This window comes from Heliangelus exortis, chromosome 9 (assembly GCF_036169615.1).
Source record: "Heliangelus exortis chromosome 9, bHelExo1.hap1, whole genome shotgun sequence".
NCBI classification, from domain to species: Eukaryota; Metazoa; Chordata; class Aves; order Apodiformes; family Trochilidae; genus Heliangelus; species Heliangelus exortis.
This window is the reverse complement of record NC_092430.1, coordinates 6,237,355-6,251,508: the sequence shown is the minus strand read 5'-3', so window position 1 is coordinate 6,251,508 and position 14,154 is coordinate 6,237,355. Positions and strand designations below refer to the sequence as shown.

General features: G+C 36.4%; 1 long non-coding RNA gene across 1 annotated transcript in view; it reads right to left on the bottom strand.

Moving 5' to 3' along the window:
• Positions 1-478: 478 nt before the first annotated feature.
• LOC139799478 (uncharacterized) overlaps positions 479-14,154 on the bottom strand; it is a 29,152-nt gene continuing 15,476 nt past the window's right edge. Inside the window, exon 3 of the long non-coding RNA XR_011727284.1 lies at positions 479-627. This is a non-coding gene — a long non-coding RNA (uncharacterized lncRNA). The remainder of the gene's footprint in view (positions 628-14,154) is intronic.

The window sequence follows — 14,154 nt, the reverse complement described above, 5'->3', positions numbered from 1 at the left end:
TATCACTATATGACCTCAAAAAGAAACTGTCTAACCATCTGCTACAAAATTTTATCTACAGAACCTAAACAACAACCTCAAGTTCTCTTTCACGGAGTTTCTCATGTCAGTGCTGAAACACTTGCAAGATCAGAGTTCAGGCATTTCACTGCTAGTGGAATATAGGAGAGATATACCAACTTATTGGAAAATAATAGTAGAGATGTAAAAACTTATTGGAAAAAAATATTAAATACAGTTAACCCTGGAGGATATTTGATTTTAAAAAGTAGGTAAAAAATATTCTCCTAATCTTCTTGATTTGTTCGAATTTTTGTCTTCCCCAGTGATATTACCACTTTATTTCTGGCAGTTGCTGATCTAGCTAAAGTCTACATCCTCAGCACTATAGTATTGAAGCAGTAAAAGGCAGGAAGCTGATTCCATTTTAATTGCTAAATAAGAGCAAAAGTTGAAGAGTTTTTCCACTTACCTGAAGTCTGCAGGGTCTGTAATTGCTTGTCTGCTTTTGCAGATGTGACCTCCTAAGTGAAGATTTGGCTCACCAGAATGTTCTGATACTTCCAGCTGCACACATGCCAGCTGAATTTTAGGGGTCCTATGGATGTCAGTCTCTCAGTGGCAGATCTGGAAGAAAAAATTCTCACATTATTTTAGGCCAATCTTATGAAAAGTATTGCATATCAGGGTTAAATGCTTAAACTACATTCTATATTTTAATGGACAGCTATAGCACAGATTGCTAACGTTGCTAAATATAGAATCTGCAACATTTTAGAGCAAACACATCTTTTAGTAATGCTATATATGTGTATAATTATTATAGCTTTAACACTACATAAATGTATGTGCATTTGGTGTTCATGAAAATGACCAGACTATTAAAAAGGTCCCACTAGTCTTTGGGGAAACATCCTTTTATGAGACTCCTCCTCTGCAAATGGCCAACAATTGCATTGTGGACCCTTCCTTGAATTGCTGCCAATGACACTGGATCCTGTAATGAAGCTAAAATCAACAGCTTTAAACTAAATGGAAAGGTGACAAAGAAAAGGGAACTGGGACATGACGATAGGAAATATGGTGAAGGCAAAGTCATTTAGAAAGTTAGAAAGAAAAGAAAAAAAAAAAAAAAAAAAAAAGAAAAGCAACTGGAGGAAATGGGAGAGAAAACTATATAGTATAAGCAGAATAAAGTAGATGCGGGTTTTTTCTTCCTTTCCCTCCCTGGCATTCTGTTCCACATTAAGTGCACACTTTTTTGAGAACCTGCAATCAGCAGCTGGAAGAGAAATGATCTGATGGCTCTGATGATCTGATGTCCTGCTCTGCAGCTTGCACAAATTAACGTTAGCATGAAACCTTTTTTGGTTTAAAAAAAACTTCATCATGTCCAAAGTCTGAACTGGAAAAGCATGAAAAGACATGAAGAGTTTTATTCTATTGCACACTATTAGAAGCTGAAGTTTCGGTCACCAAATGCTATGTATTCAGAACACTGCACAACCTCATTTACCTATCCTTACCTATCCTAAACATTTTGTGCCAGAGTGTACTTTCACAGTGAATAGCAAAAACCCTGTTGAACTAACAAGAAAGATCTTGGGAAGGAGCAGAGCCACATCAGGAGTTCAAAGCAAAAAAAGTCTGCCATCATATTCAGAACTTGCTAACCAAAAGCATAGTTCTCAGGACAGGTTAAGAAAAATGTTTTACATTCTTATTATGGTTCACCTATGTCATTATCACATTCTTCAAATAAGAAAAGATCATTTCAAAGAAGAAAGAAGGCCTTTTTCACAAAATGCAAGCTTAAGTATTGCTGTCAAACATGCTCTTCTGATGGTTTTTTCTACGGTAAGACTTCTCAGTTTATATCACATTGTACTTTTTTACAGTTTGCACAAAACTAAATCTTTCTTTGTTAGGGATCATCTTCTCCAGCTGCTTTTTACTGCACCACAGGTTAGGGGATCCTCAGTTCATGCCATTATGCTCAGAAGATCATCAAGAGGCCAGGAGATAAAGTTTTCATGCAGCAAGAGAGCTTCTCACAGAAAACACTTTTTTTTTTTTTTTTTTTTTCCCCCACACAGACTTCTCCAGTGATCAAAGTCACTGGAGAGAGACAAAACCATGAAGAAATAATAGAAAGAATACAATGTACCGATGAATTTACTTAACTGAAATGCAGGGGGGCAGGGGAGGGCAGAATAAAAATTTGCCTTTGAATGGAGTTTTAAAATTTTGTTTCCACAAGTGCCACTGGTTTCCTGCAAGTTCTTTCACTTCTCTATTCCCTGGTTTTTGCACAGTGGAGACAATACCAATAGCCCTTGGGAACTGCATTTAGGTCTATGAATAATGAAATATGGTTAATAGCTAACTAGCAATAACACATTTAAGCACAACCTTGTCATTCCAGCTCTCCTCATACCATCATTCTCTATAAAAAAAACACTTCAAACAGCTTCTTTTTGTTGTTAAAAAAGCAATAGTTTCGAGTGATTACATTTATAATTTTAATAATGTAAGAGTTTTACAGTAAGATACCATGCAGCCAAGAATTCATTCCATTTCCTTTCAGATTTAATAAAAGTACATTATGAATTATTTAAACTAAATGAAGCTTGTCAAGATAAATTAATTTAGTACGTGTTGTGATGCAGTATATTCTGGTTTTAATTGTGTTTGCTGCCTACTGAGTATAGAGATTCACCAAAGTTCAGCAATATATCTTCTCAACCACTAGAAGCAAGAAATGTGTTGTATCATTTTCATTATTCAGAGATTTTTTTTTATTTATTGATAAAAAGTTGACGTTAGGTTATTGCATTTAAAAACCAACCAAACAAAAAAAAAAAACCAACCAAACAAACAAATTGTGAAAATACTGAATAGTTCAGCGGATTTCTTGTATGACTCTTACAGCTCATGTCTAGGCAGTTGTACCTAAGAAAGATCCAAGGATTATTACTTTCAGGAACTTCTGTGCAAAAGTTTTGGGAATTTATTTGGTTCTATTTAATTCTCATGATTAAGTAAAAACACAGCCCTGGGAAAGTCAGTTAAGAAATTGTCTCTGACATGAGCAAAATAGAAGACTCAATCCATTGCCCCAACACAGCTGTGAGTGCCATGTGAGATGTTCTGGGGGACAGTGTCTGAGTTTCCTGTAGGTCTTGTTGCTTTCCCTGCCAGCTAGATTCCCCATTATGGAGAATCCTTGGATGAGTGGGACACCTCAAATAGCACCAAGCACTACTTCTAAATCACTGAACTGAGCTCAAGATGTTTCCCATTGGGCATCCCAGATTGATGGTGCCTTGCACAGAGACTGTTGTACACCTGCTGACAGCTTCAATCTAGCAGATCTGATGGCACTTGTATCAGAAAATGTATTTATTAAGATACTTATAAATAACTCATAAAATATTTACATATAACATATCTGTATATACAAATATTTTTAAAGGTGCGTCTCTTGAAAAAAATTAATCATCCCATCCATTCAGCTAATCTTTCACAGAGACTACATGCTAAAGAGCACACCCATACTATACATGTAGATGTGATACAATTCTCATTTCCAAGGCATGTGGCACAAGAAATTCCCTGAAGGATCACAATGCAGAAAGCAGAACTTTTGGAAGTGGTGTACCTTCCTGAGACCAACATTTACTTATAAAGTAAAGAGCAGAGATTCTTATGAAGTCTTATGTCACTGTTAAGAAAGAGTTGTGGTTGTTCACTTCTATCAGAATGGGGCACTTTTATGATTTCTCAGATTTTAATAAAAGTCGTGAGTTCTCTGCCTGCTTAGAAATGACAGTAACTATTTTTTCACTTTGTACTGAATCATCCCTGTCTTAAGTTTTCTGGGGAAATTAATCAAGGAAATAATTCTGTTATTGTGGAGGGAGCTCTGTTCAGGAAGAATGATGCAAACATTTCTTCCAGAATCAATCAATGCTCACTGTCCAGTATGATGACACTTGAAACTTCAACACTGCTAAAAAGCTGGTATCATATGAAAAATAAAGTAAGATCATGTTTGTCTGAATGAACTCAAAATCAGGTTATTCTTTTCCCCAAGAAGGAAGGTTATATATGCTTATAGCATATATAACCTTAATTTTAAAATTAAAACTTAAAATTCTTCTTGGTAACAAGTCTATAAACAGAGTATTTATACAGTACTTTCTAAGTAGTTCGTAAGACATTAACTGCTGTTTACTTAGAGATCATTCAGTTCAGGAAGATTAATTTAGGTCTTGGTATAAATAGAAACTTCACCACTTTGGCAGAAAAATACAGGCATTTAAGGTTCTTGAAAAAGTCTTCCTGAGATTAAACGTATTAAAAGATAGAGGAGCAAGCTGTCTGTTAGCCACAGTTGCCTTCACATGTCACCATCTCTGCTACTCTTATCCCCAGACTGAAGAGGCCAATCCATAATTATTTGACATAAGAAAGTGCACCATGTTCTCTTAATATCTGTGACCAAATGCAACAGCAGACATCCTCTCCCAAAGCAAACATAACGTGAAGACCCAGGGTGCCTACACATCAGAGCTGAGCTCCATGGAGCATCAGGGCCATGCAGAGAAACTCAGCAGTTACTCCAAGTTGCCCTCTGCAAGGTGGGCATTCCCAGAGAGACTCACTGAAGCTACTCTTGTAGAGCCACAGCTCTACTCTAATCCTCAGCTTGCCATTTCTCCTTTCTCTTTCCAATTTAATTTATCCCTTGAAATGTTTCTCCTGATCTCTCCCCACTCACAGAACTTGCTGATGGCTGGTAGCAGAGTGTCTGGAAAGGGACAAGCAGAGAAAACCTGCCTTGCATCTCAAGAAACAGACACCAAGATAGACACTTGTACAAGGCATGAGATAGATGCTAAAATTACACACATCTATCTTCAGATTTAAGAGAGAGGTCTAGGGATTTTCTTCAGTAATGAATATCTAAGCAACAAGAATGGAGGAAGTAACATCACCACACACTAACTGGGTAATTTATTCTGCATCGAAGGGTGGCAGAACAAGTTCATAAGTCTGGCTGCCAGGAAAGGGAAGAAAGACCAAATAGAAGGGTGTAATTCAGAACAAATCAACCTTTTCCAGTATATTGAGAACATACAAGGTGAGCACTGAAGTGATTACATTTCCTCACCTAGATGCAAAGAAAAGGTGGGGTGGAAAGGGATGAATTGGCCTCATTCTTCTCAGAAAAAAAAACCAAAGCAACAAAACCAAACACTTTGCATTATATTAAAAACAACTTTTGACATTTTTTTAATGACAGGTTTTTTAATGGAGCTTCCCCAAGTTCCCTATCCCAGTTCTGGGCTGGGAAGCAGTAACCTCAGTACATGCTGGTTTATGAGAAGAAATAGAGAAGAGAATACCATATCTAATTGATACTTCAGGGAGATTTGAAAGAGAATGAACATGTATTTGGAATTAGGCCAGAACACTGGAGCTACTGCACCCTATACTACAAAAAGAGCCATTGGACTGTTAATAACCATAAGCAATCAGGAACTTGGTTTTATGTCTGATGAGCAAGAGTATTCTACATATTCATTTAACTCACGCTTGCTTTTAAACTATCTCATCTTCTATTGCTGCAGGGTTTGATTCTTGTTTTACTGATAAAGTGCATACCTGTATTTTTTATTTTTTGGAAATCTGTAGCTGACTCATCTAGCACTACATGACCAAATCATAAATGAAGAAACCCTGCACTGACAGAAAAAATGGATCAACCAGTGTAACATGTTCTCATGTCTATATATAATTCCTCATGGCATACATTTGAGATTTCAGATATCACTCTGAAATCATGAGACTTAAAGAAATAATTTAATAATTGTTGAACTCAGTAAAACTAACTTTTAAATAAGTACTGAAGAAAACACTTTTTACTGGGGAAAATCCATATACATTTACAAAATATTTGTTTCAGAATCATGATAAGCTGTGACAAGTTTTTGAGGTGTTGCTCCATCTCCTGTCTCCATTATTCAATTGTTAATGGACACAGCATTAAACTAACAGTAAAACCAATCTGACAGTGTGTGGGAAAATCAGCATTTGATTTTTAAGTGCTTCGGGAGAGAAGCTTCTAATCTAGGAAGCTGAAAACAAGGTGTAAGTATTTTCACCAGAATATGCATCAGGAAGAAGCCTGGAGCAAGCCCAGTTGCATGTGCCTTGAGCTTGGCTATTTGTTCAGTATTCCATACTTCACAAAACAGAGTTGCCTTAAAAGCACAGATCTTCAGAAGATATCATACCTAATACATCACAGTCTGAAGCTTTCCTTTATATCAGCATGATTTCCAGCACCATCTGCACAGGACTGGTATCTGCACACCTAATGCATTAAAGACACCAAGCCCAGATTGCAGGGACATTCCACATTTACACACTCTCTGGAGTACTCCAGGCATGAGCACTTCTAGCACATCTGAAGCGAAGGAAAAGCAGTGGGTGTCCAAAGCATCTTCACAACTCATGTATAACGTATTAAAAAAACCAAGCCAAAACAAAAACAAACCAAAAAAACCCCAAACCCTAACCTTTCTGATTGCATCTGTGTAAGTGGACAAGCCTTGCTAATTATCTGAAGCAACAACTTCACTCTTGTTATCAACATTCTGAGCTATTTATACACTCACTGATTGTTATCCTGTGCTTCTTGCCAAGAAGCATTTTGAGAGCCCTTTAGCCACCACTCCTCAGCTTTTCAAGAGCTAGGTCAGATGCTGAATACATATAAACAGCCCTTTTGTGCTTGAACTTGAAAGAGAAATCAGTCATCTGTATATGATCTGTTACAGCAAAATGTAATTTTTTCCTCTGACAACATGTTTATATTTGTTATCTTGATTGCCAAGACAATTTTGCTTTCTGAAGAGACTTCTATAGATTAAAATGTCAAGTGTTTTACCCATCTACCTCTCTCTTGCTTGCTTGCTTCCTTTTACAACGAATTCACAAGTTAGACCCTCTGGTAGGTTGGGGGAAAAATTAAAATAAAATAAAATAAAATAAACAATTTCCCAGCAATCCTATGGCACAATCCTATGCTAAGAGTCCATTCACTTTGTGTTTTTTTACAAAGATAGTTTGCAGATTAGGGCAAAGTAATAGAATTTCTATTTCCAGTAACAGAAGTCTCCAAGTACCTAGGACTTCTTCCTGGATACTGACCACAATATTGTGATTAAGCTGCTTGCTAAAGGAAATATTGTTGTTATTTGTATTTATTATTGTAACGGGAAAGGAGCACAGAAACATTTGTATACTAAAAGCTGGATAATTTTGTCACTGATGTACCTGAAGCCATTCTGCAAGCTGTTAAGTTCAAAGGTGTTTATCCTCTCCACATGTTGCTTTGTTTCTCTGGGCTGAGAGGGCTACTGGTATACTACAGGCTATATAGTGTGTGTATATATATATATATATATACACACACTGTGAAAAACCCAGTATGTTTGTACATCTATGGGTCACAATAAAAGGACAATTCCCTAGCTTATCTATTTGACAAAGAAGTCATCTATATCCAGTTTTCCACCTGAATAAAGGTAAGGAAACTATCATTAACATTCACCAATTAGCCTCATTAACATGTGAGATTAATTTAAAGTTTCAAAGCTGTGGAGATTCACTGACCTGGACTGCTACCCTGTCTCTAGTGGTGGTACTGCATTATCTCACTGGTGCAGCAACATTTTGATTCAAAATTTGCCACATAGCAAAAGAATTTTTAAAAAAGTATAAAAAAAGAATAAAAAGGAAAAAAGAATAAAAAGGGAAAAAAGAATAAAAGGGAAAGAAATAAAAAGAAAAAAATAATTAAATAAAAAGAGTAAAAATAGAAGAATAAAAATTAGAAATAATAAAAAGGGAAATATAATCTTAAAAAGTTCAGAAGCATGCTAGATAGGGGCTAAACAACCAAACAACCACTGGTATCAGAGGACATAAGTGAGAAGAGCTTTCATTAGTCACTGACCCCACCTCACCACAGAACAGCAGGCATTCCAAGGGCTGTTTTAATGGCTTATTTACAGCATAAAAGCTCAACATAGAGGCTAAGAATTATTATACTTTGTTTTATTCAGGAATAAACTAAAACAAAGACAACCCTGCCAGTTCTCAGTTTTAAGGTTTAAAAGTGCATCATTATAACAAAAGGAAAAGCAATTTCTTGCCTGCAACAAGCGGTGTTTGGGTAGAAACTCAGACAGGAATAAATCACCTCTGTGCACAAAAATAACTTCAGTTATTTGCAGGGTCAAAGCTGAAGCAGTGAAATTCTTGGTTGTTTTTTTTTTTCCTTTCCTTCCCAGGTGAATGTTTAGGCCTTCACGGCACTTTGAGGAATTCCCTTTCAACAGCAACTATCTTCCACTTGTAATGCTGCAGCTACACCCACATATGTGCCTGTAAGAGTATGTTTAAATTTGATTATTTTTTTTTTTTCAGTAATCTTGCAGGTAGGCATTGAAAGACTCATTCTCCTTCCCCCCTAGAATGGTGGTATTAGCAGGCAACTCTTATACACCTCTCCAGATACAGCAATTTTGGAGCTGAATGGCAATAAGAATAAGCCACAGCAGAGGAGAAAAGTTTGGACAACAGCAGAGGCTGGATTCATTTGCACCTCTAATTCAGACAATAATTTATGAAACCCTAAGTATGTGAGATCTTAGGTTTAGAGCACATTACTCTTTCTCCCAGCTTAAAGTACATTTAGTTTAAACCAATTTAGCTCAAGCCAGGATTTCTCATGAGAACAGGAACAAGTTAAATGTATCTGTGCTCTGTGTTCCCTCTCTGCTTCTTTCAACACTTCTGCAATCCTGAATGGAAAAGAAATTGCTATCTCTATAGCACAGCAATTCTTCACATTCTCAGCTCAGTTGGGCACAGCCATGACAAAATCAAGTATTAAAATTAATTATTTGAGAGATTACAGGCTATATATAGTAATATCAAAGGGTCTTAATGCTTTTTAACTTTTAACACACACTTCTGCCCCAAAGAATAACAATTTTTTTTAAAACCCTGCACAAAGATAGGCATTGCACTGAAATCAGGATGGTTTGTTGGTTGCTTTTATTTTCTACCAGTATAACAGAGAGTAGAATTTGTTTGATTAGCCCTGATATTTAAGATCATTTTTACAAGTATTTGCTCAGAGACTGTGCTGGCCAGCTGTCATCGTTGCAATTTGCTTTACTAATATCATCAGATGCTGTTAAAACTTCAATACAGGGTGAAAAAAAATATCAGCAAAACCCCAATTTCCTTTAAAGACAGTTCCTTAGCATGTTTGTTTTTTCTTTGGGGTTTCAGTATTCTATGCAACCCTCTTTAATATTTTTTTAACCACACATGCATGAGCAACATGAAATTACCTAGGAGACATGGGTGGATTGCTTTCCTAAAGCAAGTACCATTTCCCAATCCATTACTTCTTCCTGTAACTCTATAAATAATTAAGAGAATTGGCCTGTTTCACAGGAAAGACTCTTATCAAGTGCCTGCTAGAAAGGGCTCCACAGCTTACTGCACACTAGAGTGTGAGCCACAAACCATATTGCTTTGATTTTCTTTGTGTGGAAATGTTTGGCTCAAACATAAAAACATAATGCAGCATGCACTAAAACTGTAAGTCTTCAGTACTTTCACTTGTAAACTAGTTTTACAGCTGTGAATTAAAGGGATTTAAAGGCTTTTGTGCAGATGCTAATAAATTCCATTCCCCAAATAATTTTTCCTCTTCCTTACAGACCTTGCCCATGTGCTTGCACACGATTCACCTGTTCTTGTAATGTGGACATACACCTTTGTCTTCTGATAAGGAATTCCTTCATCATAAAATAATTAAATCTCACATTTCTCTCGATTACCTATTAAATCCCTAGCAGCAACAAACTGCAGCAATGGATTGTACATAGTAAGGTAAACCTCAATATTCTGGGTGATATCTGACCATGAAAATTTAAGATATTTTCATGCAGTATAAATATGCATAAGTAAAAAACGAAATCTGTAACATAATAAGTTTATACTTTTCCTAATTTTTTGCAACATGTATGCCCAATGATGTGCAACAAAAAATCACTAAAAAGAATGCATTTGAAGCACTGAATGGTGTTCAGCACACTGGAATGGTTACACAAACTGGTTTGTAGCTGTAGCACAGCCTTAGAAAGAAACAAATGATGAAAACTTCCATCATTTGAAGGTTCTGGCTTTTGCTCAGTTGCATAAAGCTAATACACAGGATGTACTCCTGTGGGAGTAAAAGGCAAATGCATGAAGGGGATTGACAGCATGAAGCAAACCCTTTGTTTTCTAAAACAATAGTTCCTCATCCTCTATTGTAATGTTTCTTTCATGAACAGCTCACGACAGCACTAAGCTCCCTTTCTCCTTTAGAGATTGTTCAGGTTTTAGAATGATCTCCTAATCTCCAGGTGCCATTGGTTTAGCTGGGAAAACAACAACTGGAGTTTGGGCTGTGGCTGGAAGATGAGGAAGGCACCATCACAGCACTGAGCTGTCCCAACATCCATCCTGTGGATGCCTTTGCAACCATCCATGGAGTACCACAAAAAACCCCAACAAAACACTAGAAACAAAACCACAAAAAAAAACAAAAAAAACCCCACAACCCAAAGAAACCAAAAATCAAAAAAACCCAAAACACCAACCAAAAAAACCCAACAAAACCCGCTGTTCCCTAGACTGCACAGTTATGCTCCGTATCAAAACCTGGGAATATGGTGATTTTTGCCTTCCTGCTGGTCACCCGTGTTCCCTGTTACAATCACTGATTGCTAAGGGCACACACAACCCTTGCACCAAAGAAAAATCAGACTGTCTTTGAAGATGTAACCCCATTAATAAGAGGAAACAAAAGGACACATCATAAATATGAATATTGTTTTTTGAAATAGGTAGAGTAATGCAGTCACACAAGAGCAAGCACATAAAAGACACGAGCAGTGCACAGACATTATCCATGTCCTCCACACAGAACTAAGTTTACCCAGAAAACAGCGATGTATTTCCATAAGCACTTTTAATTTGGGTTATATCAATTGTTGGATGCACTATTTTAGAGGCATAGGTACTGTTTCAGTAGTTCTAAGTACATAACATCCCCAAGCCTTCCTCACCTTTGTAATCAGTGGGGTTACAGTGGCATGGAAGAGATCAGAAATATGGACAGAATATACAGGGTTTTTCCATCTCCTCAAATGAGGAAAAAGTTCTGAAGGTAAGAGAGAATGATCTGTTCGAAAAATTCACCAAAAAAAGGAATGAAATTGATGCAACTTAAATCATGTTTTTATAAATACAAGTATCCTTATGTTATCTTTATTTCCAACTAAATGACAGGTCTCACAGTAGTAAGACCTATCTTTTCTTGAACAGGAAATCAGTAAAACAGTTTTCTATCAGACTTTACATCTGCTGTTGCCTCAGGACACTCAGACTGACAAATTCCAGTAAGGCTGATGTGTGACAATCATAGGCAAATTACATTTTTTCTGGTTGCGTTATCTTGTTTAAATTGTGTTAAGTGTATAAATAAATAGCTTAAATGTATTATACCCAACAGAATTGAGAAGGTCTCCTACAAAAGCCAAAAGGCTGACAGTCATGAAGCCCTCTAACTGGTGGATGTATCTCCATAGAAGTTTGCAAGTTTAGCCATTTTAGTTATCACTGAGAGGTACAATTACAATGCCTGGCTCTATAAATTTATATATCTACCTCTGAAAACTATGGAGGAACCTGAGTATACCTCCTAACTGAATAAACTGAAAGAGGAATTTTGGGAAATTATTCCTAACCCTTAAATTTCTAACCATTCTCATTACTTTAATTAAGTGTGGTTTGGAAGAGTAGATGGCTTGAGAGACTGGTAATTGGTTTACCTTGGTTTAATTAGCCATTGGTTTACTTATAGTCCAGGTCAAGGACTCCACAAAAGGGATGCTGAACTATCATAGCCCACTAAAATGTAATTCCCTAATCACCTTTTCTTTCCTAAGTGCTTGGATTCTGAAGAACCTTAGTGATACCAGTCCTTTAGCAAGGCTGAGCAAGAATTCAGACAACTGCTCAGCTCCCAGGATGTCACACATTGTGCTGAGGGAAGCAGAGACCACAGACAGCTCTGCTCCAGTCTGCAATCACTCTGGATCTACCTTGTCTTTTTGATAAACAGGATTTAATTCCTCATTAAATAAGTGCAAAAAAAAGAGATAGGTTTAGAGTCAGATCTTCTGTTAGCTTGACAGAAGTTTTATTTATCTTTTGTCCATGTTATGAAATCAGCAAGTGACTAGTATGAGGTATCCAAGGACTTAAAATATTTTCCCTTTACAAGCAACCAACAAGCTCCGGTGCATTTCCTAAACACAAACATAATAATCCCTTCTTTTTCTGGCAAGGGGAGGGATGTTTTCAGCCTTTGCCCTACTGAAAGGTAATATTACTGGAGAGTTATTCATCCATTCCTCAGTGACTTGAGTCTGCAGCACTCAGAATTTAACTATGGAAGTGGAATTCTTGCCTTTCAGGGTTTATTTACAGATTTTGCCAATGAATGTGTAACCTGTGAACTATAATCAGGGATTTTTCAGCTGTTACCCAGGAAGCCTGGAATGCATAGCTTGCAAGCTTTGAGCATATTTAAAAATCACTACTGGTAATCCTAAAGTTATATTAAAGTACCAGGGATAGAATAGCATCTGTTTAAAGGTGTATTAACCCTATAGACACCACAATTATAGCATATGTATATTATAGAACATACATGCAGACATTCAAATATCTGTTACGAATTTAAGAGTACTATAATTTCAGTGCCACCAGCTCAGTATTGTATTTCCTTGGTTTGACCACTGGACAGAACTGGAAATCCCTGATTCTTGTTTTGATTGACTGAAAATAATTTTATGGAGCCTGAGAGAGACAGGCTTGATCCTTTAGGTATGTTACTAGGAGAAATAGTGTAGACAAGAATAATCTCCATACTCCATCTGTGGTATCAATTATCTATTTTCTAGAAAACCTTGATTCATAACATTTGCCTCATTTCCTACAGTACCTGTTATGAATTATTCCTCAACAGGCATTGTTTAAATACAATTTAGACATTTCAATGTGCTCCAAAAACAAATCTTTGTAGAGCACCCTGATATTTAAGTTGTTGGAAGATATAGCTCCTATTAAAAAAAACCCAAACTATCAAGATTTTAGCATATGGAACGTTGTTCTAATATCTTGGTCTATAAGTAGCTCAAGCACTATTTGACATAAACCCCCTCAGATATACCTTTAGCACTCCCCACAAAAACAACTAGTGAAGGACCTACTTTTTTACTATGTACAGAATTCTAAGTTTGGGGAAATTTGTGCTGTATACCTCAGTTAAGGGGGTTGGAGTCCACAGTTTCACAAAGAGGTCACAAAGCTTTTCAAAACTCTGTCCTGTCTACATTAACTCTTGAGTTGGGGATAAATATATCTTCAGGATAAACAAGAGAAAAATGTAAACAACTTCAAAATAAATGAGAAAAACCCAAACATCGTTCTTGTTAAGAGACAGGCTAAATGGTTTCCATCATGTGAAACCATGATAGCTTCATTCCAAAATCCAGCCACAGTCCTGATTAACGTAAATTCAGAGACTATACACATATGTTCCTAGTGTTGACCACTTGAGTTTGAGTCATTTAGTTTATTATTTCTTCTCATTTGATTCCTAGTCAATATTTCAAAAGAGACATAAAACAAAAGCAATCAAGAGCTCCCTTTAAAACTACAGACCTATAAACGTCTATCATTTTTTTTTCTCAAGTTACTAACTACAGTAATTCAAACTTTGGCTGTCTGCCTAAAACTACAGTTTCCTTAAGTTTTAATTCAAACTTTCATCTATAAAATTGATTGTGCCATTAAAATAAAAGTGACATAGTTACCAACTACTCTCTATAATTAGATACTGTTAGGTGCTTCCTGTTACTTGAAAAACATTCTTCATTTAATATACAGAGAAGGGTAGTGTTGACTAATGAGCTACTCCATTACTAACTTTTACCAGTTAGTAAT